Source organism: Leuresthes tenuis, unplaced genomic scaffold, assembly GCF_036924035.1.
Source record: "Leuresthes tenuis unplaced genomic scaffold, fLeuTen1.0.hap1 SCAF_32, whole genome shotgun sequence".
Lineage (NCBI taxonomy): Eukaryota > Metazoa > Chordata > Actinopteri > Atheriniformes > Atherinopsidae > Leuresthes > Leuresthes tenuis.
In genome coordinates this window covers 575,684-599,437 of record NW_027325386.1, presented here as the reverse complement: position 1 = coordinate 599,437, position 23,754 = coordinate 575,684, and the positions used below count along the sequence as shown (strand labels likewise).

The 23,754-nt window shown below is 41.5% G+C and overlaps 4 non-coding genes across 4 annotated transcripts; all 4 read right to left on the bottom strand.

Annotated features, from left to right (window-relative positions):
* Positions 1–17,394: 17,394 nt before the first annotated feature.
* On the bottom strand, positions 17,395–17,585 carry LOC140285194 (U2 spliceosomal RNA). The gene has a single exon (XR_011910332.1). It is a non-coding gene; the product is annotated as a U2 spliceosomal RNA (small nuclear RNA).
* A 259-nt stretch (positions 17,586–17,844) lies between these two features.
* On the bottom strand, positions 17,845–17,958 carry LOC140285193 (U5 spliceosomal RNA). Its single transcript, XR_011910331.1, has one exon. It is a non-coding gene; the product is annotated as a U5 spliceosomal RNA (small nuclear RNA).
* A 390-nt stretch (positions 17,959–18,348) lies between these two features.
* On the bottom strand, positions 18,349–18,539 carry LOC140285174 (U2 spliceosomal RNA). Its single transcript, XR_011910314.1, has one exon. It is a non-coding gene; the product is annotated as a U2 spliceosomal RNA (small nuclear RNA).
* Positions 18,540–18,847: 308 nt separating this feature from the next.
* On the bottom strand, positions 18,848–18,961 carry LOC140285196 (U5 spliceosomal RNA). Its single transcript, XR_011910334.1, has one exon. It is a non-coding gene; the product is annotated as a U5 spliceosomal RNA (small nuclear RNA).
* Between the last annotated feature and the right edge of the window lie 4,793 nt (positions 18,962–23,754).

Genomic DNA, 23,754 nt, shown 5'->3' with positions numbered 1-23,754 from the left:
ATGAACAGAGAAGAAGATTCAGTGTCATCAATCTGCAACACGTGCCTCTAATGAGGGGGTGAATATAGAATCCTCAACAATTACAACGTCTCTGGGAACTGTGACAACAACAAGGTTTAAACCATTTTGATATATATTGTAACCTATTGGCTAAGGAATAGTGCTGAAAATGAGGTAAATCTAATCCACCACTGTCCTTGGTCTTCTATAGGGTTTTTAAACTAATACGTGGTGGTTTGTTTTTCCACAGAAATTTGGAGATGCATGAATCTAGTGACTTAAACCAAGTAGCAGATGGTTTTATGGGGATCATTGAGAACAAATAGTTAACTTTTGGTAGTATCATCATTTTAATGGTTGTAACTCTCCCCATAAGTGATATAGGTGAGGACTTCCAACGAGAGAGATCGTCCTCTACTCTCTTTAATAATTGCACATAATTTAGCTTTGTTAGCTCTGAGAGCCTGGAGGAAATGTTTATGCCTAAATATCTAATATTTCCTGACTGTAAAGTGATCACAGGTATATTCTGGACCCTGCAGTTAATGGGCAGAACTTTGGTCTTAGACCAGTTGATAGAGTAGTCAGAAAGTGCTGAGAATTTATTTATGAGTGTGATCGTGTGAGTGAGAGACGTCTGTGAGTTCTGAAGGAAAAGGCTCCCGGAGGGCCTCTGCCCTATGCTTATGGGGGCTCTTTCCGGGGGATTCCTCTGCAGTCTTCTGGGTGAATGCATGGTTGCCCCTGCGGTGGGCTTCCTGGGTTCTGTGCTCTGTGGGGGCTGCTGGTGGCCTGGGTCTTGTGGCCCTCTCTGCCTGCTTCTGATTGTTTGGGGGGGCTGTGGATTGTGGCCCTGTACGCTTATACACTCATAACTAAGCACGGTTATCATGTAGGTCCTGTGCCATGGGTGTTGCATGTTCTCGCACACACACACACACATTCATTAGTCCAGTAGCATGGTCGCTAAGCAGTTGATGTATTATCATGTCGTCTCAGGTCATCTATATCCACAGCTGTGTTGTATGCGATTGCCGCTTCTTGTGCTTGTTTTTGTTTGTTTGTGTGTTTGTTTTTTCTCTGCTTGTCTGCTTTCAGGTGCTCCTGGTGGCGCTAAGGCTGGAATCCCCTCAGAGGCCATGGATTGTTGTCTGTTTTGTTTTTTACAGGTGTAGCAGCTGGTTGTCTGGTTTTTGTTTCTATTTTTGTTCTCTTTCCTCTTCTTTCCTCTTCTTCTTTCCTTGTCCCCCGGTCCGGTTCAGTTCTATTACATGTCATATATTGTAAACAGAAATAAATAAATGGGCATCAAGGGGAGCTTTACATTTATAAAACTTCCCTTGGCAAAGCAAATCTGTTTGGCATCAAAGGTATTCAGACTACAATTCTGCTGCCATAATGCTGAACAGGACAAGGGGAAAAAAAAAAAAAGTAAAGAAGACAGTTCTGCCGAAAGCCAGGGACTAGACCTGTTCTAAGTTCTATACTTTTTAAAAGGGGCGTGTTTATCAACTATAGAATTAGAAGATTTACAAAAATGGTCAAGTGCTAGATCTTCATCTGGGATTTTAACAGTGTCATGAACTATTCAACAGATCAGTTAAAAAAAAGCCTGCTCATGGAGATGTTTCAGGATCTGGATACCAACCGTGGACCTAATGTTTTCATTTTTGCAATTCTGATACAAGCTATTGAGCAGTGATAACTAACACCAAGTTCAGATACTGCGGATTTTCTACCTTTGATTTGTTAAGATTGAGCCAATCAGGGACAACCTTGAAGGATCTCTTAAGTTTGGTTTAGTAGGATCAGTAATTACCTGAGAAAGGTTGATATTGGTACACACCTTTTTTAAATGATCAGAGGCAGAGTTCAACGTGTTTAAATTAAAATTGCCACACAGAGATTGGGTTTAGGCCACATGCACACAGAATGACCTCAACAAATATAAGAAATATTAAACATTTACACATGGATTTTTGAATACATGTAGAGGAAAGATACTTTGAAATGTGCTCATTGCGGAGTTATGCTCAGTTGAGTAATGAAGGTTGAACTATTCTGGGAAAGAGGTTCTATTCCCAGCATCATGATGGACACTCCTGATATAGAAGGTTTCGCTAACGCATTGGAATTGTTTTACTATTTTCATATGCATGTGCAATGAAGAATTGCTTGTTGCTAATAAATGCAAAGAAGAACAGCTTACACATAGATGCTCACATATAGGCTGCTGAATGCAATGAAGACCTGCTTATCCAGTAAAGTTCAATGTCAATGTGTAATATTCAATTAGGATTTGCAAAACAGTGAAGTTAAACAATGAATGGGTCCATAGTCGGTATGAGAAGACTACAGGAACATTTACCTGGGTGTACGTTCAAACAGAGATGAAAAAATTGCGATAAATAATTGTTTGTTTGTTAGTATGTATATGAATGTTATGTGTATAAACTGTGTTGGGTTATAGTTACTCAGTGGTGTCTCAGTGAAACAACCGACGGGGGAAGCCTTGCGGTGACAACAAAAGCAGTGTTTTACTGATCAGTCAAGTTTTCCAGTGTACTCCATACAAACTGGTTGGCTACTGAAGGGATAGAAAATGGGGAATACTTGTTTTAAAGCAAACAAGGAATTAGATGGGAAAAATACATGTTTTAACGGGACCCAGACAATATTAAATACTCAGACAGATGGGAGAAGAAGTGTAGTTTTGTAGGAAATCACAAAATTAGTACATAAAATTAGTGAAATCAATTGAAGAATGCCTTTCTGAAGAGCTGTTTACCACAGATGAGCAGCTTTGTGACCAAGCACATTGTAGATCGCTTTACTGCCAAAATTATCTAATTTAATGGATTTTTTTAGACATGCATAACAGCATTTTAAGAACAAAGAGAGAAACAAAAAGGGACAACGCTTCATGGTGGAAGGTGATGTATAAATAACTGTGTATATGATGAAGGAGAGACCATTTGAGCAGCACAGCCATTTCGCAGCACAGGGACAGCAGTCCAAGTTAAAGGATCTCCCACGTGGTATCACCTGTCACACTGTCTCAAGGCATCAAAAGAAGAAAAAATCACCAAACTCAAGGACAAAGAGACGAAGACTCCGGTGAACAAAGAGAGAGGACTGACAAACCAGAAATACAAAAGGATGCTCGATATCAAGATCCAGAAGAAGAGGCTAACAATGCCACGAACACTTACGATGCTGGGAATGATGCCAGCAATGAACAGAGAAGAAGATTCAGTGTCATCAATCTGCAACACGTGCCTCTAATGAGGGGGTGAATATAGAATCCTCAACAATTACAACGTCTCTGGGAACTGTGACAACAACAAGGTTTAAACCATTTTGATATATATTGTAACCTATTGGCTAAGGAATAGTGCTGAAAATGAGGTAAATCTAATCCACTACTGTCCTTGGTCTTCTATAGGGTTTTTAAACTAATACGTGGTGGTTTGTTTTTCCACAGAAATTTGGAGATGCATGAATCTAGTGACTTAAACCAAGTAGCAGATGGTTTTATGGGGATCATTGAGAACAAATAGTTAACTTTTGGTAGTATCATCATTTTAATGGTTGTAACTCTCCCCATAAGTGATATAGGTGAGGACTTCCAACGAGAGAGATCGTCCTCTACTCTCTTTAATAATTGCACATAATTTAGCTTTGTTAGCTCTGAGAGCCTGGAGGAAATGTTTATGCCTAAATATCTAATATTTCCTGACTGTAAAGTGATCACAGGTATATTCTGGACCCTGCAGTTAATGGGCAGAACTTTGGTCTTAGACCAGTTGATAGAGTAGTCAGAAAGTGCTGAGAATTTATTTATGAGTGTGATCGTGTGAGTGAGAGACGTCTGTGAGTTCTGAAGGAAAAGGCTCCCGGAGGGCCTCTGCCCTATGCTTATGGGGGCTCTTTCCGGGGGATTCCTCTGCAGTCTTCTGGGTGAATGCATGGTTGCCCCTGCGGTGGGCTTCCTGGGTTCTGTGCTCTGTGGGGGCTGCTGGTGGCCTGGGTCTTGTGGCCCTCTCTGCCTGCTTCTGATTGCTTGGGGGGGCTGTGGATTGTGGCCCTGTACGCTTATACACTCATAACTAAGCACGGTTATCATGTAGGTCCTGCGCCATGGGTGTTGCATGTTCTCGCACACACACACACACATTCATTAGTCCAGTAGCATGGTCGCTAAGCAGTTGATGTATTATCATGTCGTCTCAGGTCATCTATATCCACAGCTGTGTTGTATGCGATTGCCGCTTCTTGTGCTTGTTTTTGTTTGTTTGTGTGTTTGTTTTTTCTCTGCTTGTCTGCTTTCAGGTGCTCCTGGTGGCGCTAAGGCTGGAATCCCCTCAGAGGCCATGGATTGTTGTCTGTTTTGTTTTTTACAGGTGTAGCAGCTGGTTGTCTGGTTTTTGTTTCTATTTTTGTTCTCTTTCCTCTTCTTTCCTCTTCTTCTTTTCTTGTCCCCCGGTCAGGTTCAGTTCTATTACATGTCATATATTGTAAACAGAAATAAATAAATGGGCATCAAGGGGAGCTTTACATTTATAAAACTTCCCTTGGCAAAGCAAATCTGTTTGGCATCAAAGGTATTCAGACTACAATTCTGCTGCCATAATGCTGAACAGGACAAGGGAAAAAAAAAAAAAAGTAAAGAAGACAGTTCTGCCGAAAGCCAGGGACTAGACCTGTTCTAAGTTCTATACTTTTTAAAAGGGGCGTGTTTATCAACTATAGAATTAGAAGATTTACAAAAATGGTCAAGTGCTAGATCTTCATCTGGGATTTTAACAGTGTCATGAACTATTCAACAGATCAGTTAAAAAAAAGCCTGCTCATGGAGATGTTTCAGGATCTGGATACCAACCGTGGACCTAATGTTTTCATTTTTGCAATTCTGATACAAGCTATTGAGCAGTGATAACTAACACCAAGTTCAGATACTGCGGATTTTCTACCTTTGATTTGTTAAGATTGAGCCAATCAGGGACAACCTTGAAGGATCTCTTAAGTTTGGTTTAGTAGGATCAGTAATTACCTGAGAAAGGTTGATATTGGTACACACCTTTTTTAAATGATCAGAGGCAGAGTTCAACTTGTTTAAATTAAAATTGCCACACAGAGATTGGGTTTAGGCCACATGCACACAGAATGACCTCAACAAATATAAGAAATATTAAACATTTACACATGGATTTTTGAATACATGTAGAGGAATGATACTTTGAAATGTGCTTATTGCGGAGTTATGCTCAGTTGAGTAATGAAGGTTGAACTATTCTGGGAAAGAGGTTCTATTCCCAGCGTCATAATGGACACTCCTGATATAGAAGGTTTCGCTAACGCATTGGAATTGTTTTACTATTTTCATATGCATGTGCAATGAAGAATTGCTTGTTGCTGATAAATGCAAAGAAGAACAGCTTACACATAGATGCTCACATATAGGCTGCTGAATGCAATGAAGACCCGCTTATCCAGTAAAGTTCAATGTCAATGTGTAATATTCAATTAGGATTTGCAAAACAGTGAAGTTAAACAATGAATGGGTCCATAGTCGGTATGAGAAGACTACAGGAATATTTACCTGGGTGTACGTTCAAACAGAGATGAAAAAATTGCGATAAATAATTGTTTGTTTGTTAGTATGTATATGAATGTTATGTGTATAAACTGTGTTGGGTTATAGTTACTCAGTGGTGTCTCAGTGAAACAACCGACGGGGGAAGCCTTGCGGTGACAACAAAAGCAGTGTTTTTCTGATCAGTCAAGTTTTCCAGTGTACTCCATACAAACTGGTTGGCTACTGAAGGGATAGAAAATGGGGAATACTTGTTTTAAAGCAAACAAGGAATTAGATGGGAAAAATACATGTTTTAACGGGACCCAGACAATATTAAATACTCAGACAGATGGGAGAAGAAGTGTAGTTTTGTAGGAAATCACAAAATTATTACATAAAATTAGTGAAATCAATTGAAGAATGCCTTTCTGAAGAGCTGTTTACCACAGATGAGCAGCTTTGCGACCAAGCACATTGTAGATCGCTTTACTGCCAAAATGATCTAATTTAATGGATTGGTTTAGACATGCATAACAGCATTTTAAGAACAAAGAGAGAAACAAAAAGGGACAACGCTTCATGGTGGAAGGTGATGTATAAATAACTGTGTATATGATGAAGGAGAGACCATTTGAGCAGCACAGCCATTTCGCAGCACAGGGACAGCAGTCCAAGTTAAAGGATCTCCCACGTGGTATCACCTGTCACACTGTCTCAAGGCATCAAAAGAAGAAAAAATCACCAAACTCAAGGACAAAGAGACGAAGACTCCGGTGAACGAAGAGAGAGGACTGACAAACCAGAAATACAAAAGGATGCTCGATATCAAGATCCAGAAGAAGAGGCTAACAATGCCACGAACACTTACGATGCTGGGAATGATGCCAGCAATGAACAGAGAAGAAGATTCAGTGTCATCAATCTGCAACACGTGCCTCTAATGAGGGGGTGAATATAGAATCCTCAACAATTACAACGTCTCTGGGAACTGTGACAACAACAAGGTTTAAACCATTTTGATATATATTGTAACCTATTGGCTAAGGAATAGTGCTGAAAATGAGGTAAATCTAATCCACCACTGTCCTTGGTCTTCTATAGGGTTTTTAAACTAATACGTGGTGGTTTGTTTTTCCACAGAAATTTGGAGATGCATGAATCTAGTGACTTAAACCAAGTAGCAGATGGTTTTATGGGGATCATTGAGAACAAATAGTTAACTTTTGGTAGTATCATCATTTTAATGGTTGTAACTCTCCCCATAAGTGATATAGGTGAGGACTTCCAACGAGAGAGATCGTCCTCTACTCTCTTTAATAATTGCACATAATTTAGCTTTGTTAGCTCTGAGAGCCTGGAGGAAATGTTTATGCCTAAATATCTAATATTTCCTGACTGTAAAGTGATCACAGGTATATTCTGGACCCTGCAGTTAATGGGCAGAACTTTGGTCTTAGACCAGTTGATAGAGTAGTCAGAAAGTGCTGAGAATTTATTTATGAGTGTGATCGTGTGAGTGAGAGACGTCTGTGAGTTCTGAAGGAAAAGGCTCCCGGAGGGCCTCTGCCCTATGCTTATGGGGGCTCTTTCCGGGGGATTCCTCTGCAGTCTTCTGGGTGAATGCATGGTTGCCCCTGCGGTGGGCTTCCTGGGTTCTGTGCTCTGTGGGGGCTGCTGGTGGCCTGGGTCTTGTGGCCCTCTCTGCCTGCTTCTGATTGCTTGGGGGGGCTGTGGATTGTGGCCCTGTACGCTTATACACTCATAACTAAGCACGGTTATCATGTAGGTCCTGCGCCATGGGTGTTGCATGTTCTCGCACACACACACACACATTCATTAGTCCAGTAGCATGGTCGCTAAGCAGTTGATGTATTATCATGTCGTCTCAGGTCATCTATATCCACAGCTGTGTTGTATGCGATTGCCGCTTCTTGTGCTTGTTTTTGTTTGTTTGTGTGTTTGTTTTTTCTCTGCTTGTCTGCTTTCAGGTGCTCCTGGTGGCGCTAAGGCTGGAATCCCCTCAGAGGCCATGGATTGTTGTCTGTTTTGTTTTTTACAGGTGTAGCAGCTGGTTGTCTGGTTTTTGTTTCTATTTTTGTTCTCTTTCCTCTTCTTTCCTCTTCTTCTTTCCTTGTCCCCCGGTCCGGTTCAGTTCTATTACATGTCATATATTGTAAACAGAAATAAATAAATGGGCATCAAGGGGAGCTTTACATTTATAAAACTTCCCTTGGCAAAGCTAATCTGTTTGGCATCAAAGGTATTCAGACTACAATTCTGCTGCCATAATGCTGAACAGGACAAGGGGAAAAAAAAAAAAAGTAAAGAAGACAGTTCTGCCGAAAGCCAGGGACTAGACCTGTTCTAAGTTCTATACTTTTTAAAAGGGGCGTGTTTATCAACTATAGAATTAGAAGATTTACAAAAATGGTCAAGTGCTAGATCTTCATCTGGGATTTTAACAGTGTCCTGAACTATTCAACAGATCAGTTAAAAAAAAGCCTGCTCATGGAGATGTTTCAGGATCTGGATACCAACCGTGGACCTAATGTTTTCATTTTTGCAATTCTGATACAAGCTATTGAGCAGTGATAACTAACACCAAGTTCAGATACTGCGGATTTTCTACCTTTGATTTGTTAAGATTGAGCCAATCAAGGACAACCTTGAAGGATCTCTTAAGTTTGGTTTAGTAGGATCAGTAATTACCTGAGAAAGGTTGATATTGGTACACACCTTTTTTAAATGATCAGAGGCAGAGTTCAACTTGTTTAAATTAAAATTGCCACACAGAGATTGGGTTTAGGCCACATGCACACAGAATGACCTCAACAAATATAAGAAATATTAAACATTTACACATGGATTTTTGAATACATGTAGAGGAATGATACTTTGAAATGTGCTCATTGCGGAGTTATGCTCAGTTGAGTAATGAAGGTTGAACTATTCTGGGAAAGAGGTTCTATTCCCAGCATTATGATGGACACTCCTGATATAGAAGGTTTCGCTAACGCATTGGAATTGTTTTACTATTTTCATATGCATGTGCAATGAAGAATGGCTTGTTGCTGATAAATGCAAAGAAGAACAGCTTACACATAGATGCTCACATATAGGCTGCTGAATGCAATGAAGACCTGCTTATCCAGTAAAGTTCAATGTCAATGTGTAATATTCAATTAGGATTTGCAAAACAGTGAAGTTAAACAATGAATGGGTCCATAGTCGGTATGAGAAGACTACAGGAATATTTACCTGGGTGTACGTTCAAACAGAGATGAAAAAATTGCGATAAATAATTGTTTGTTTGTTAGTATGTATATGAATGTTATGTGTATAAACTGTGTTGGGTTATAGTTACTCAGTAGTGTCTCAGTGAAACAACCGACGGGGGAAGCCTTGCGGCGACAACAAAAGCAGTGTTTTACTGATCAGTCAAGTTTTCCAGTGTACTCCATACAAACTGGTTGGCTACTGAAGGGATAGAAAATGGGGAATAGTTGTTTTAAAGCAAACAAGGAATTAGATGGGAAAAATACATGTTTTAACGGGACCCAGACAATATTAAATACTCAGACAGATGGGAGAAGAAGTGTAGTTTTGTAGGAAATCACAAAATTATTACATAAAATTAGTGAAATCAATTGAAGAATGCCTTTCTGAAGAGCTGTTTACCACAGATGAGCAGCTTTGCAACCAAGCACATTGTAGATCGCTTTACTGCCAAAATGATCTAATTTAATGGATTGGTTTAGACATGCATAACAGCATTTTAAGAACAAAGAGAGAAACAAAAAGGGATAACGCTTCATGGTGGAAGGTGATGTATAAATAACTGTGTATATGATGAAGGAGAGACCATTTGAGCAGCACAGCCATTTCGCAGCACAGGGACAGCAGTCCAAGTTAAAGGATCTCCCACGTGGTATCACCTGTCACACTGTCTCAAGGCATCAAAAGAAAAAAAAATCACCAAACTCAAGGACAAAGAGACGAAGACTCCGGTGAACGAAGAGAGAGGACTGACAAACCAGAAATACAAAAGGATGCTCGATATCAAGATCCAGAAGAAGAGGCTAACAATGCCACGAACACTTACGATGCTGGGAATGATGCCAGCAATGAACAGAGAAGAAGATTCAGTTTCATCAATCTGCAACAGGTGCCTCTAGTGACGGGGTGAATATAGAATCCTCAACAATTACAACGTCTCTGGGAACTGTGACAACAACAAGGTTTAAACCATTTTGATATATATTGTAACCTATTGGCTAAGGAATAGTGCTGAAAATGAGGTAAATCTAATCCACCACTGTCCTTGGTCTTCTATAGGGTTTTTAAACTAATACGTGGTGGTTTGTTTTTCCACAGAAATTTGGAGATGCATGAATCTAGTGACTTAAACCAAGTAGCAGATGGTTTTATGGGGATCATTGAGAACAAATAGTTAACTTTTGGTAGTATCATCATTTTAATGGTTGTAACTCTCCCCATAAGTGATATAGGTGAGGACTTCCAACGAGAGAGATCTCTATCTTTAATAATTGCACATAATTTAGCTTTGTTAGCTCTGAGAGCCTGGAGTAAATGTTTATGCCTAAATATCGAATATTTCCTGACTGTATAGTGATCACAGGTATATTCTGGACCCTGCAGTTAATGGGTAGAACTTTGGTCTTAGACCAGTTGATAGAGTAGTCAGAAAGTGCTGAGAATTTATTTATGAGTGTGATCGTGTGAGTGAGAGACGTCTGTGAGTTCTGAAGGAAAAGTAATACATCATCAGCATAAAGACTTATTTTATGCTCAATATTTTGGGATTGGATGCCTTTAATATTTCTATCTTGTCTGATAGAAGCTGCTAAAGGTTTGATGAAAATAGCAAAAAGTGAGGGAGAAAGTGGGCAACCTTGTCTTGTACCTCTCTGCAGACTGAAGCTTGGAGAAGTTTGATCATTTGTCCTGACACTTGCATTTGGGGAGCTATATAATATCCTTATCCAGTTGATGAAGTGTGACCCAAACCCGAATTTGTTTAATGCTGCGAATAAAAGTTTCCAGTTCACTCCATCAAATGCTTTTTCTGCATCTATAGAGTCGATTGTGGCTTCCAAGTTGTTGATGGTAGAATAGTCTTTGAGATTAATGATCCGGTTTGTGAATGAACCGTTGTGCCTACTGCTCTTCAGCCTGTCAAATGAAATGTATAATTTGAAACGTGACAAATGAACGAAGACCCAAGGAGTCGTAAACAAATCAATACTGTTTCCTGTGCAAGGACCCGTCAGCCGAGGAGTTGAGTCATGAACGAATCAATACTGTTTCCTGTGCGAGGACCCGTCTCCCGAGGAGTTGAGTCGTGAACGAATCAATACTGTTTCCTGTCCTGCTGACTGAGCTTATGAAGCTGCCGCCTGCCATGTGGTGAGGAAGGGTACTGCATGAAAATGAACGAATCACTCACTGAGACAACTCGTTACTCCCGAGTCATATAAAAAATTAGTTTATATCGAACGAATCGCTCACGAACGACACATCACTATCTATGTGACGAGTTATGCATGAATTCGGATTTTGCAATAAAATTAATTCCTTCTCTCAAACCAAGTTCAAACTGCTTTGTCCTTCATATTTATCTACTTCTAATCTAGTTTCAACAATAAACAACACTGTATTTTGTAGTATGAAAAAGAACCAGAACTAATTTTCAGCAATTAGCTTCTCTCGAGGAGATATGAAGGAATACAGATTTTGCTATAAAATGAAATACTTCTATCAAACTGACTTAAAACGGTTTGTTCTTATTTCTTCATTTCTGATGAAGTTTCAACAATAAACAACAAACTTTGTATTATGAGAAAGAACCAGACTTATTCTTCAGGAATCCGAAAATAAGCTCTATTTCACGAGTTATGCACAAATTCGGATTCTCCTATAAAACAAATTCCTTAACTCAAACCAAGTTAAGACTGCTTTGTCCTTCATATTTATTCATGTCTAATCAAGTTTCAACAATAAACAACGTTGTACTTTGTAGAATGAGAAAGAACTTCTTCAGCAATAAGCATCTCTCGACATATGACGAAATACAGATTTTGCTATAAAATTAATTCCTTCTATCAGCCTGACTTAAAACTGTTTGTCCTCCTTATTTATCCACTTCAAATCAAATTTCAAAAATTAAAAAAATTTTGTAGTTTGAGAAAGAACAACTTAATCTTCAGCTATCAGTATAAAAAGAGGGTAAGAAAAGGTGCAAATGCCAACCATACATCACTAAAAGGTGGAGCGGAAGTATTCGGCTGCAAGTAGGTGTGACTGTTCGACCATAATTTGTAAAAAGCGGGTAAGAAAAGGTTCGAATGCCCGACTATATATTAACAAAAGCGGAAGGAGAGATCTTCGGATGAGAGTGGGTGAGAATTTCCAACCATAATCTATAAAATGCGGTGAAAAAAAAGGTGTGAATACCCCATAGAACACTAAAAGGTGGAGCGGAAGTGTTCGGCTGCAAGAAGGTGTGAATGTCCGACTATATTTGGTGAAAAGCAGGTGAAGCAACGTCTGAATACCCAACCTTACATCATCAAAAGCAAGATCAGAGGTGTTTGGCTGCAAGAAGGCCATAGTTTGCCAAAAGCGGGTAAGGTGCGAATGACCGACTAAATATCAACAAAAGTGGGGGCGGAGGTCTTCGGATGCAAGTGGGTGTGAATATCCCACCATACAAGTATGGTGTAGAGGAAGCTGTGAATGGCCGACCATAGTAGAAAGCGGGTGAGAGAAGGTGCGAATGTCAAACCATACATGATCAAAACAGTGAGCGGAGGTGTTTGGCTGCGACAAGGTGTGAATGTCCACCCATAATTAATGAAAAGCGGGCAACAAGTAGGTTCGAATGCCCAACCATACATCATCAAAAGCAGGAGTGGATGTGTTCGGCTACAAGAAGGTTTGAATATCCGACCATAGTTTGTAAAAAGCGGGTAAGAAAAGGTTTGAATGCCCGAACATACACCATCAAAAGAGGGAGCGGACGGGTTCCGCTGTAAGAAGGTGTGAATGTCCGACCATAGTTGGTAAAAAGCGGGTAAGAAAAGGTTAAAATACCCGACTGTACACAATCAATAGCGGGAGCGGAGTTATTCGGCTACTAAAAGGTGTGAAAGTCCGACCAGGGTTTGTAAAAAGCGGGTAAGAAAAGGTGCGAATGCCCGACAATGTATGATCAAAAGAGGGAGCGGAGGTGTTCAGCTGCAAGAAGGTCTGAATGTCCATCAATAATTGCTAGAAAACATGAAAGAAAATTTTCTAATATCAAACCGCACATGATCATAAGCGGGAGAGGAGGTGTTCAGCTGCAAGAAGGTGTGAATGTCCACCCATAATTACTGAAAAATGGTTTGTAAAAAGCGGGTAAGAAAAGGTATGAATGCCTGACTATACACCATCAAATGCGGGAACGGTTTTTCGGCTGTGAGTAGGTGTGAATCTCCGACCATAATTGCTGAAAAATGTGTTAGAAAAGGTAAGAATGCCGGTCCATACATCATCAAAAGCGAGAAAGGTGGTGTTCGGCTGCAAGTAGGTGTGAATGTCCAGCCATAATTACTCACAAACGGGTAAGAAAAGGTAGTATTGCCAGACCATACATGATCAAAACAGGGAGCGGAGGTGGTTCAGCTGCAAGAAGGTGTGAATGTCCGACTAAAGTTTGTAAAAAGCGGATAAGACAAGGTGCGAATGCCTGACAATGTATGATCAAAAGAGTGAGCGGAGGTTTTCGGCTGCAAGAAGTTCTGAATGTCTACCCATAATTCCTGAAAAATGGGTAAAAAAAGGGTCCGAATGCCCAACCATACATCATCAAAAGCAGGAGTGGATGTTTTCGGCTACAAGAAGGTTTGAATGTCCATCAATAATTGCTTTAAAACAGGAATGAAAATTTTCGAATATCAAACCGCACATGATCATAAGCGGGAGAGGAGGTGTTCAGCTGCAAGAAGGTGTGAATGTCCACCCATAATTCCTGAAAAATGGGTAAAAAAAGGTGCGAATGCCCAACCATACATTATCAAAAGCAGGTGTGAATGTCAGATCATAATTTGCAAAAAGCTGATGAGAAAAGGTGAGAATGCCTGACTATACACCATCAAATGCGGGAGCAGAGGTGTTCGGCTCTGAGTAGGCGTGAATGTCCGACCATAATTGCTGAAAAATGTGTTAGAAAAGGTAAGAATGCCGGAACATACATCATCAAAAGCGGGAGAGGTGGTGTTCAGCTGCAAAAAGGTGTGAATGTTCGACTAAAGTTTGTAAAAAGCGGGTAAGACAAGGTCCGAATGCCCGAACATACACCATCAAAAGAGGGAGCGGAGGTGTTCCGCTGTAAGAAGGTGTGAATGTCCAAACCATAGTTGGTAAAAACCGGGTAAGAAAAGGTTGAAATACCCGACTGTACACAATCAAAAGAGGGAGCGGAGTTGTTCAGCTAAGAGATGGTGTGAAAGTCCGACCATGGTTTGTAAAAAGCGGGTAAGAAAAGGTTCGTATGCCCTAATATACACTATCAAAAGCAGAAGCGGAGGTGTTCGGCTGCAAGAAGGTGTGAACGTCCAACCAAAGTTTGTAAAAAGCAGTTAAGAAAAGTTTCGAATATCTAACCAAACATAATCAAAAGCGGGAGCAGAGCTGTTCGACTGCAAGTAGGTGTGAATGTCAGATCATAATTTGCAAAAAGCTGATGAGAAAGGGTGAGAATGCCCGACTATACACCATCAAATGCGGTAGCGGAGTTGTTCGGCTGTGAGTAGGTGTGAATGTCCGACCATAATTGCTGGAAAATGTGTTAGAAAAGATAAGAATGCCGGTCCATATATCATCAAAAGCGGGAGAGGTGGTGTTCGGCTGCAAGTAGGTGTGAATGTCCAGCCATAATTACTCACAAACGGGTAAGAAAAGATAGTATTGCCAGACCATACATGATCAAAACAGGGAGCGGAGGTGGTTCAGCTTCAAGGTCTGAATGTCCACCAATAATTACTGAAAAATGGTTAAGAAAAGGTGCGAATGCCCAACCATATATCATCAAAAGCAGGAGTGGATGTGTTCGGCTACAAGAAGGTTTGAATGTCCGACCATAGTTTGTAAAAGGCGGGTAAGAAAAGGTTCCAATGTCCAAACATACACCATCAAAAGAGGGAGAGGAGGTGTTCCGCTGTAAGGTGTGAATGTCCGACCATAGTTTGTAAAAAGCGGATAAGAAAAGGTTAAAATACCCGACTGTACACAATCAAAAGAGAGAGCGGAGTTGTTCAGCTAAGAGATGGTGTGAAAGCCCGACCATGGTTTGTAAAAAGCGGGTAAGAAAAGGTTTGTATGCCCAAATATACACTATCAAAAGCAGAAGCGGAGGTGCTCGGCTGCAAGAAGGTGTGAACGTCCAACCAAAGTTTGTAAAAAGCAGTTAAGAAAAGTTTCGAATATCTAACCAAACATAATCAAAAGCGGGAGCAGAGCTGTTCGACTGCAAGTAGGTGTGAATGTCAGATCATAATTTGCAAAAAGCTGATGAGAAAGGGTGAGAATGCCTGACTATACACCATGAAATTGCGGTAGCGGAGTTGTTCGGCTGTGAGTAGGTGTGAATGTCCAACCATAATTGCTGGAAAATGTGTTAGAAAAGGTAAGAATGCCGGTCCATACATCATCAAAAGCGGGAGAGGTGGTGTTCGGCTGCAAGTAGGTGTGAATGTCCAGCCATAATTACTCCCAAACGGGTAACACCGAGAGTCCGAAAAGGAAATATAGATCACCCTACTCACTTTTCACCTAAAGAAATGAAGGAAGAGCTAGTTTCCCAAGAAATAACCTGAGTGTGTAATTTGTTTTGATAACTTAGAAAAACGAAAATGACATACCTACTTTCCTTTATCCTTTTAATGGTTCTCACCTTCTCAACACTAAATGTGAGAAGTGTGAAATCAAAGACAAGAGCCCAGAGTATTTTATCCTTCTTAGACTCCATAAAATCAGATGTGTTTTTAATACAAGAATGTGGACTACCTTTTTTAAAAAACCATAGACAATGGGAGGAAATGTGGCCCCATTTATCGATATGGAGTGGTTCAAATCAAAATAAAAATGATGGTGTGGCCATTCTAATTAAAAATCCGCATGTTCTGGTGAAAGGTATCACAGTGGTGAGAGACGGACGGGCACTTTTAGCACACTTGAATTTTATGGGGCAAGACTTTAACCTCTTAAATATTTATGGTTTCAATGGAAAAATGACAGGTATGACCTTTTAGAAGATATACAGCTTTACATGCTAGGGCAAGTACCTTTAGTTGTAGCAGGATTTTAACTGTATCTTGAGCAGGAAAGATAGAAAAAGAGCAGGGGGAGATTTTAAAGTGGATAAGACTTCGATTTTACTTCAGGGCATATGCAGGGATTTTAAGCTTACTGACTGTTTTAAAACCATGCATCCCAGAGAGGAGGGCTTCACCTGGTTTAGTCATGATGGCACCAGAGCCTCTCGCATCGATTATTTCTTTACTAGAGATTGCCCACCCACTGATGTTAGATTAACCCCTGTTTTCTTTTCAAACCACCTTATGCTCTCCTGCACCCTTTCACCCCCTTCTGGTGTGACGGTAGGACGTGGTCTGTGGAAACTCAACTGTTCCCTGTTGGAGGATGAAATCATAGTCAGTCAGTACAGGGAATGTTATAAAGAGTGGCAGACCCTTCAAGACCTCTACGAAACACATGCACAATGGTGGGAAATGGTGAAGGAAACGACCCAGACTTTTTTTAAACAGCAAGGTAAACGTAAAAAAAGGAAAGAGAATAGATGTATGATGGGACAACAGAAACGCTTACAGCGCTACTTTAAACTAAATCAGTGTGGCATAAACTTTAATGAAGAAATCAAAGATGTCAAAAAGGAAATGTCAGTTTTAGCAGAAATAAAGAGTAAAGGAATTTTTGTAAGAAGCAGGGAGCAGGAAATTGAGGAAGGTGAAAAATGCACACGGTACTTTTTTAAGAAAGTTATAAATAAAAAGGAGTGTATTCAAAATCTAAAAAGAGAAGATGGGTTTTGAACAAAATCCACACAAGAGATGATTGAAACTGTACATACCTTTTATAGTAACATGTACAAAGAGAAACCAGTGCACTTGGAAACATCGGCAGAAATTTTAAAATTCGTTGACAAAACCGTAAAAGAGAATGCACACTTGACACAGGATTTTACTGCTTTAGAGTTAAAAAAAATGCCTAACAGGTTTTAAGAGAAGTCGAGCTCCGGGTTTAGACGGGCTTCCTGCAGAATTCTATCTGACCTTTTGGGACCTTTTATCATCAGACATTTTAGATGTTTTTAAAGATTTTGAAAAACTCGACCGACTGCCTGACAGTTTTAGAGTGGGAATAGTGACTCTACTTTATAAAAAAAATGATAAGACTGACCTAAAGAATTGGAGGCCCATCACACTTTTAAACTTTGACTGTAAACTTTTTAGCAAGGTTTTAGCGACACGGATGTCCTCTGTTTTAGAGGAGGTAATTCACCCAGACCAGGCTTGTGCAATCTCAGGGAGACAACTCACTGACAGCCTCGTACTGATTCGAGACATCATTGATTACGATAGAGAAAGAAACACCCGGCTTGTCATCTTAAATTTAGACTTTGAAAAAGCTTTTCATCAGGTCTCGCATCAATATCTCTTTCAGGTGTTGCAGCCATCGAATAGGACCCTGAAACTTCCATCCTGCACCGCTGTTTGCTTTTTCACAAGAGCAGAGAAGATCGCACCGTTCCCAGCGGCACTGCAGTACCGGGTCGATGCTTGGAGTGAACGGAGCCAGCTCCTTTTTCAACTCCTATTGCTAAAAATCCATTTAATATGTAGTCCTCGTATAGAGGACATATCAAATATTAAACTGATAAGAACAGATACCACACTTGATCTTAGCCAAAAGGCCGAGAAGCGATAACTGTCCACTGGTTCACGTCCGAGGGCCCTTCCTGGCACAATGCGCACTTGTAGCGGTGTTCTTTTTAGTGTCACTTTGCACCTCCGCACTGAGCACTCTTCAGCCCTTTTAAATGGTATAACTTTGCACTCCTGCACGCTCCAGCAAGCACCATTCAAGCAACAACGTCAGCACAGTCGCAACAAGTAAGGCGACTCTACTCAGAGAAGTCACTCTGCACAGTAACAAGATTTCTTTTGCACAGACAGAAAGGGCTTCACCCGCAAAGGTAAAGCCTGCCAAAAATAGAAACAACTCACTAGTGCTGCTCTCCACGGAAGTCTTTAGTAAAAGGCGAAAGACTTGTACGTTATGAAGAGAAACCAGAGTACGATTATCCGTCACTGCAGGAGCAGGGCATCAGGCTAGTTGGCATAGCCACCTTCCCCATGGTGAGCTTTGCTTGGTAGAGACGTTTGCTCCCCCCCCTTGCTCCTCGGCTGACCAAGTAGGGACAATCGGGCCCTATTCGATGGCTGCCTTGTCTTTTACTCTGTGCAAAAGACAAGGCAGCAACAAAAACACCATGGGAACACCGTATTGAGGCTTTTTTCTGACCGCTCATTCGGTGTCGCGTTTCTTTCAAGCAATTCTCCCGGTTAGCCCGCACTCGGCTTGCTCCCAGAGCCGTGTTAAAGTCTACTTCGCATTCACACTCTCTTCTCAGCAGACTAAAAGAAACTTCCATCCTGCACCGCTGTTTGCTTTTTCACTAGAGCAGAGAAGAGCGCACCGTTCCCAGCGGCACTGCAGTACTGGGTCGATGTTTGGAGTGAACGGAGCAAGCTCCTTTTTCAACTCCTATTGCTAAAAATCCATTTAATATGTAGTCCTCGTATAGAGGACATATCAGAAATTAAACTGATAAGAACAGATATTACACTTGATCTGAGCTAAAAGACCGAGAAGCGATAACTGTCCACTGGTTCACGTCCGAGGGCCCTTCCTGGCACAATGCGCACTTGTAGCGGTGTTCTTTTTATGGCCATAGGTGGCCAGAGTGTCACTTTGCACCTCCGCCCACCCGCTGCACTGAGCACTCTTCAGCCCTTTCAAATGGTATAAATTTGCACTCCCGCACGCTCCAGCAAGCACCATTCAAGCAACAACTTTGCACTCCAGCTTCGAACATCGGCACAGTCGCAACAAGTAAGGCGACTCTACTCAGAGAAGTCACTCTGCACAGTAACAAGATTTCTTTTGCACAGACAAAAAGGGCTTCACCCGCAAAGGTAAAGCCTGCCAAAAATAGAAACAACTCATTAGTGCTGCTCTCCACGGAAGTCTTTAGTAAAAGGCGAAAGACTTGTACGTTATGAAGAGAAACCAGAATACGATTATCCGTCACTGCAGGAGCAGGGCATCAGGCTAGTTGGCATAGCCACCTTCCCCATGGTGAGCTTTGCTTGGTGGAGACGCTTGCTCCCCCCCCTTGCTCCTCGGCTGACCAAGTAGGAACAATCGGGCCCTATTCGATGGCTGCCTTGTCTTTTACTCTGTGCAAAAGACAAGGCAGCAACAAAAACACCATGGGAACACCGTATTGAGGCTTTTTTCTGACCGCTCATTCGGTGTCGCGTTTCTTTCAAGCAATTCTCCCGGTTAGCCCGCACTCGGATTGCTCCCAGAGCCGTGTTAAAGTCTACTTCGTATTCACTCTCTTTTCTCAGCAGACTCTTGGGATTTTATCTATAAAATGAATTCCTTCACTCAAACTATGTTAAAAATGCTGTGTCCTTCATATTTACCATGTCTAGAAAGATTTAAACAAAAAAAACAACGTCGTACATTGCATCTTTTGATCATACATTTTCGGGCATTCGCACCTTTTCTTACCCGCTTTTTTCAAACCAGGGTCGGACTTTCACACCTTTTAATAGCCGAACAACTCCGCTCCCGCTATTGATTGTGTACAGTCGGGTATTTTCACCTTGTCTTACCCGCTTTTTACCAACTATGGTCGGACATTCACACCTTCTTACAGCGGAACCCCTCCGCTCCCTCTTTTGATGGTGTATGTTTGGGCATTCGCACCTTTTCTTACCCGCTTTTTACAAACAATGGTCAGACATTCAAACCTTCTTGTAGCCGAACACATCCACTCCTGTTTTTGATGATGTATGGTTGGTTATTCGCACCTTTTCTTACCCATTTTTCAGTAATTATGGGTGGACATTCACACCTTCTTGCAGCTGAACACCTCCTCTCCCGCTTATGATCATGTGTGGTTTGATATTCGAAAATTTTCTTTCATGTTTTCTAGCAATTATTGATGGACATTCAGACCTTCTTGCAGCTGAACACCTCCGCTCCCGCTTTTGATGGTGTATAGTCAGGGTTTCGAACCTTTCCTTACCCGCTTTTTACAAACTATGGTCGGACATTCAGACCTTCTTGCAGCCAAAAACCTCCGCTCCCTCTTTTGATCATACATTTTCGGGCATTCGCACCTTTTCTTACCCGCTTTTTACAAACCAGGGTCGGACTTTCACACCTTTTAGTAGCCGAACAACTCCACTCCCGCTATTGATTGTGTACAGTCGTGTATTTTCACCTTGTCTTAACCGCTTTTTACCAACTATGGTCAGACATTCACACCGTCTTACAGCGGAACACCTCCGCTCCCTCTTTTGATGGTGTATAGTCGGGCATTCGAACCTTTTCTTACCCGCTTTTCACCATCTATGGTCGGACATTCACACCTTCTTACAGCGGAACACCTCCGCTCCTGCTTTTGATGATGTATGGTTGGGCATTCGAAGCTTTTCTTACCCATTCTTCAGTAATTATGTGTGGACATTAACACCTTCTTGCAGCTGAACACCTCCTCTCCCGCTTATGATCATGTGCGGTTTGATATTCGAAAATGTTTTCTAGCAATTATTGATGGACATTCAGACCTTCTTGCAGCTGAACACCTCCGCTCCCGCTTTTGATGGTGTATAGTCGGGCTTTCGAGCCTTTTCTTCCCCGGTTTTTACAAATTATGTTTGGACATTCAGACCTTCTTGCAGCCGAAGACTTCCGCTCCACCTTTTGGTGTTCTATCACACCTTTTTTTTCAACGCATTTTATAGATTATGGTTGGAAATTCTCAACCACTCTCATCCCAAGACCTCTCCTCCCGCTTTTGTTAATATATTTGAACTTTAGTCGGACATTCACACCTTCTTGCAGCTGAACCACCTCCGCTCCCTGTTTTGATCATGTATGGTCTGGCAATACTACCTTTTCTTACCCGTTTGTGAGTAATTATGGCTGGACATTCACACTTACTTGCAGTCGAACAGCTCTACTCCCGCTTTTGATTATGTTTGGTTGGATATTCGAACCTGTTCTTAACTGCTTTTTACAATCTTTGGTCGGACGTTCACACATTTTTGCAGCTGAACCACCTCCGCTCCCTGTTTTGATCATGTATGGTCTGGCAATACTACCTTTTCTTACCCATTCTTCAGTAATTATGTGTGGACATTAACACCTACTTGCAGCCGAACCCCACCTCTCTCGCTTTTGATGATGTATGGACCGGCATTCTTACGTTTTCTAACACATTTTTCAGCAATTATGGTCGGAGATTCACACCTACTCACAGCCGAACAACTCCGCTCCCGCATTTGATGGTGTATAGTTGGGCATTCTCATCCATTCTCATTAGCTTTTTGCAAATTATGATCTGACATTCACACCTACTTGCAGTCGAACAGCTCTACTCCCGCTTTTGATTATGTTTGGTTGGATATTCGAACCTGTTCTTAACTGCTTTTTACAATCTTTGGTCGGACGTTCACACATTTTTGCAGCCGAACACCTCCGCTTCCGCTTTTGATGGTATATAATCGGGCATTCGAACCTTTTCTTACCCGCTTTTTAAAAACCATGGTCGGACATTCACACCTTCTTGTAGCCGAACAACTCTGCTCCCGCTTTTGATGGTGTATAGTCGGGCTTTCGAGCCTTTTCTTCCCCGGTTTTTACAAATTATGGTTGGACATTCAGACCTTCCTGCAGCCGAAAACCTCCGCTCCCTCTTTTGATCATACATTGTCGGGCATTCGCACCTTTTCTTACCCGCTTTTTACAAACCATGGTCGGACGTTCACACCTTTTAGTAGCCGAACAACTCCACTCCCGCTATTGATTGTGTACAGTCGGGTATTTTAACCTTTTCTTACCCGCTTTTTACCAACTATGGTTGGACATTCACACCTTCTTACAGCGGAACACCTCCGCTCCCTCTTTTTATGGTGTATGTTCGGGCATTCAAACCTTTTCTTACCCGCTTTTTACAAACTATGGTCGGATATTCAAACCTTCTTGTAGCCGAACATATCCACTCTTGCTTTTGATGATGTATGGTTTGACATTCGAAACTACTTGTTGCCCGCTTTTCATTAATTATGGGTGGACATTCACACCTTCTCACAGTCAAACACCTCCGCTCCCTGTTTTGATCATGTATGGTTTGACCTTCGCACCTTCTCTCACCCGCTTTTTACTATGGTCGGCCATTCACAGCTTACTCTCCACCATACTTGTATGGTGGGATATTCACACCCACTTGCATCCGAAGACCTCCGCCCCCACTTTTGTTGATATTTAGTCGGTCATTCGCACCTTACCCGCTTTTGGCAAACTATGGCCTTCTTGCAGCCAAACACCTCTGATCTCACTTTTGATGATGTAAGGTTGGGCATTCAGACCTTGCTTCACCTGCTTTTCAACAAATATAGTCGGACATTCACACCTTATTGCAGCCGAACACTTCCGCTCCACCTTTTAGTGTTCTATCACACCATTTTTTTCACCGCATTTTATAGATTATGGTTGGAAATTCTCAACCACTCTCATCCGAAGACCTCTCCTCCCGCTTTTGTTAATATATTTGAACTTTAGTCGGACATTCACCCCTTCTTGCAGCTGAACCACCTCCGCTCCCTGTTTTGATCATGTATGGTCTGGCATTCTTACCTTTTCCTACCCGTTTGTGAGTAATTATGGCTGGACATTCACACCTAATTGCAGCCGAACAGCACCTCTCCCGCTTTTGATTATGTATGGACCGGCATTCTTACCTGTTCTAACACATTTTTCAGCAATTATGGTCAGAGATTCACACCTACTCACAGCTGAACAACTCCGCTCCCGCATTTGATGGTGTATAGTTGGGCATTCTCACCCTTTCTCATCAGCTTTTTGCAAATTATGATCTGACATTCACACCTACTTGCAGTCGAACAGCTCTACTCCCGCTTTTGATTATGTTTGGTTGGATATTCAAACCTTTTAACTGCTTTTTACAAACTTTGGTCGGACGTTCACATCTTCTTGCAGCCGAACACCACAGCTTCCGCTTTTGATGGTATATATTTGGGCATTCGAACCTTTTCTTACCCGCTTTTTACAAACCATGGTCGGACTTTCACACCTTCTTGTAGCCAAATAACTCCACTCCCGCTATTGATTGTGTACAGTCGGGTATTTTAAACTTTTCTTACCCGCTTTTTACCAACTAAGGTCGGACATTCACACCGTCTTACAGCGGAACACCTCCGCTCCTGCTTTTGATCATGTATGGTTGGGCATTCGAAGCTTTTCTTACCCATTCTTCAGTAATTATGTGTGGACATTAACACCTTCGTGCAGCTGAACACCTCCTCTCCCGCTTATGATCATGTGCGGTTTGATATTCGAAAATTTTCTTTCATGTTTTCTAGCAATTATTGATGGACATTCAGACCTTCTTGCAGCTGAACACCTTCGCTCCCGCTTTTGATGGTGTATAGTCGGGCTTTCGAGCCTTTTCTTCCCCGGTTTTTACAAATTATGGTTGGACATTCAGACCTTCCTGCAGCCGAAAACCTCCGCTCCCTCTTTTGATCATACATTGTCGGGCATTCGCACCTTTTCTTACCCGCTTTTAACAAACCATGGTCGGACGTTCACACCTTTTAGTACCCGAACAACTCCACTCCCGCTATTGATTGTGTACAGTCGGGTATTTTAACCTTTTCTTACCCGCTTTTTACCAACTATGGTTGGACATTCACACCTTCTTACAGCGGAACACCTCCGCTCCCTCTTTTTATGGTGTATGTTCGGGCATTCAAACCTTTTCTTACCCGCTT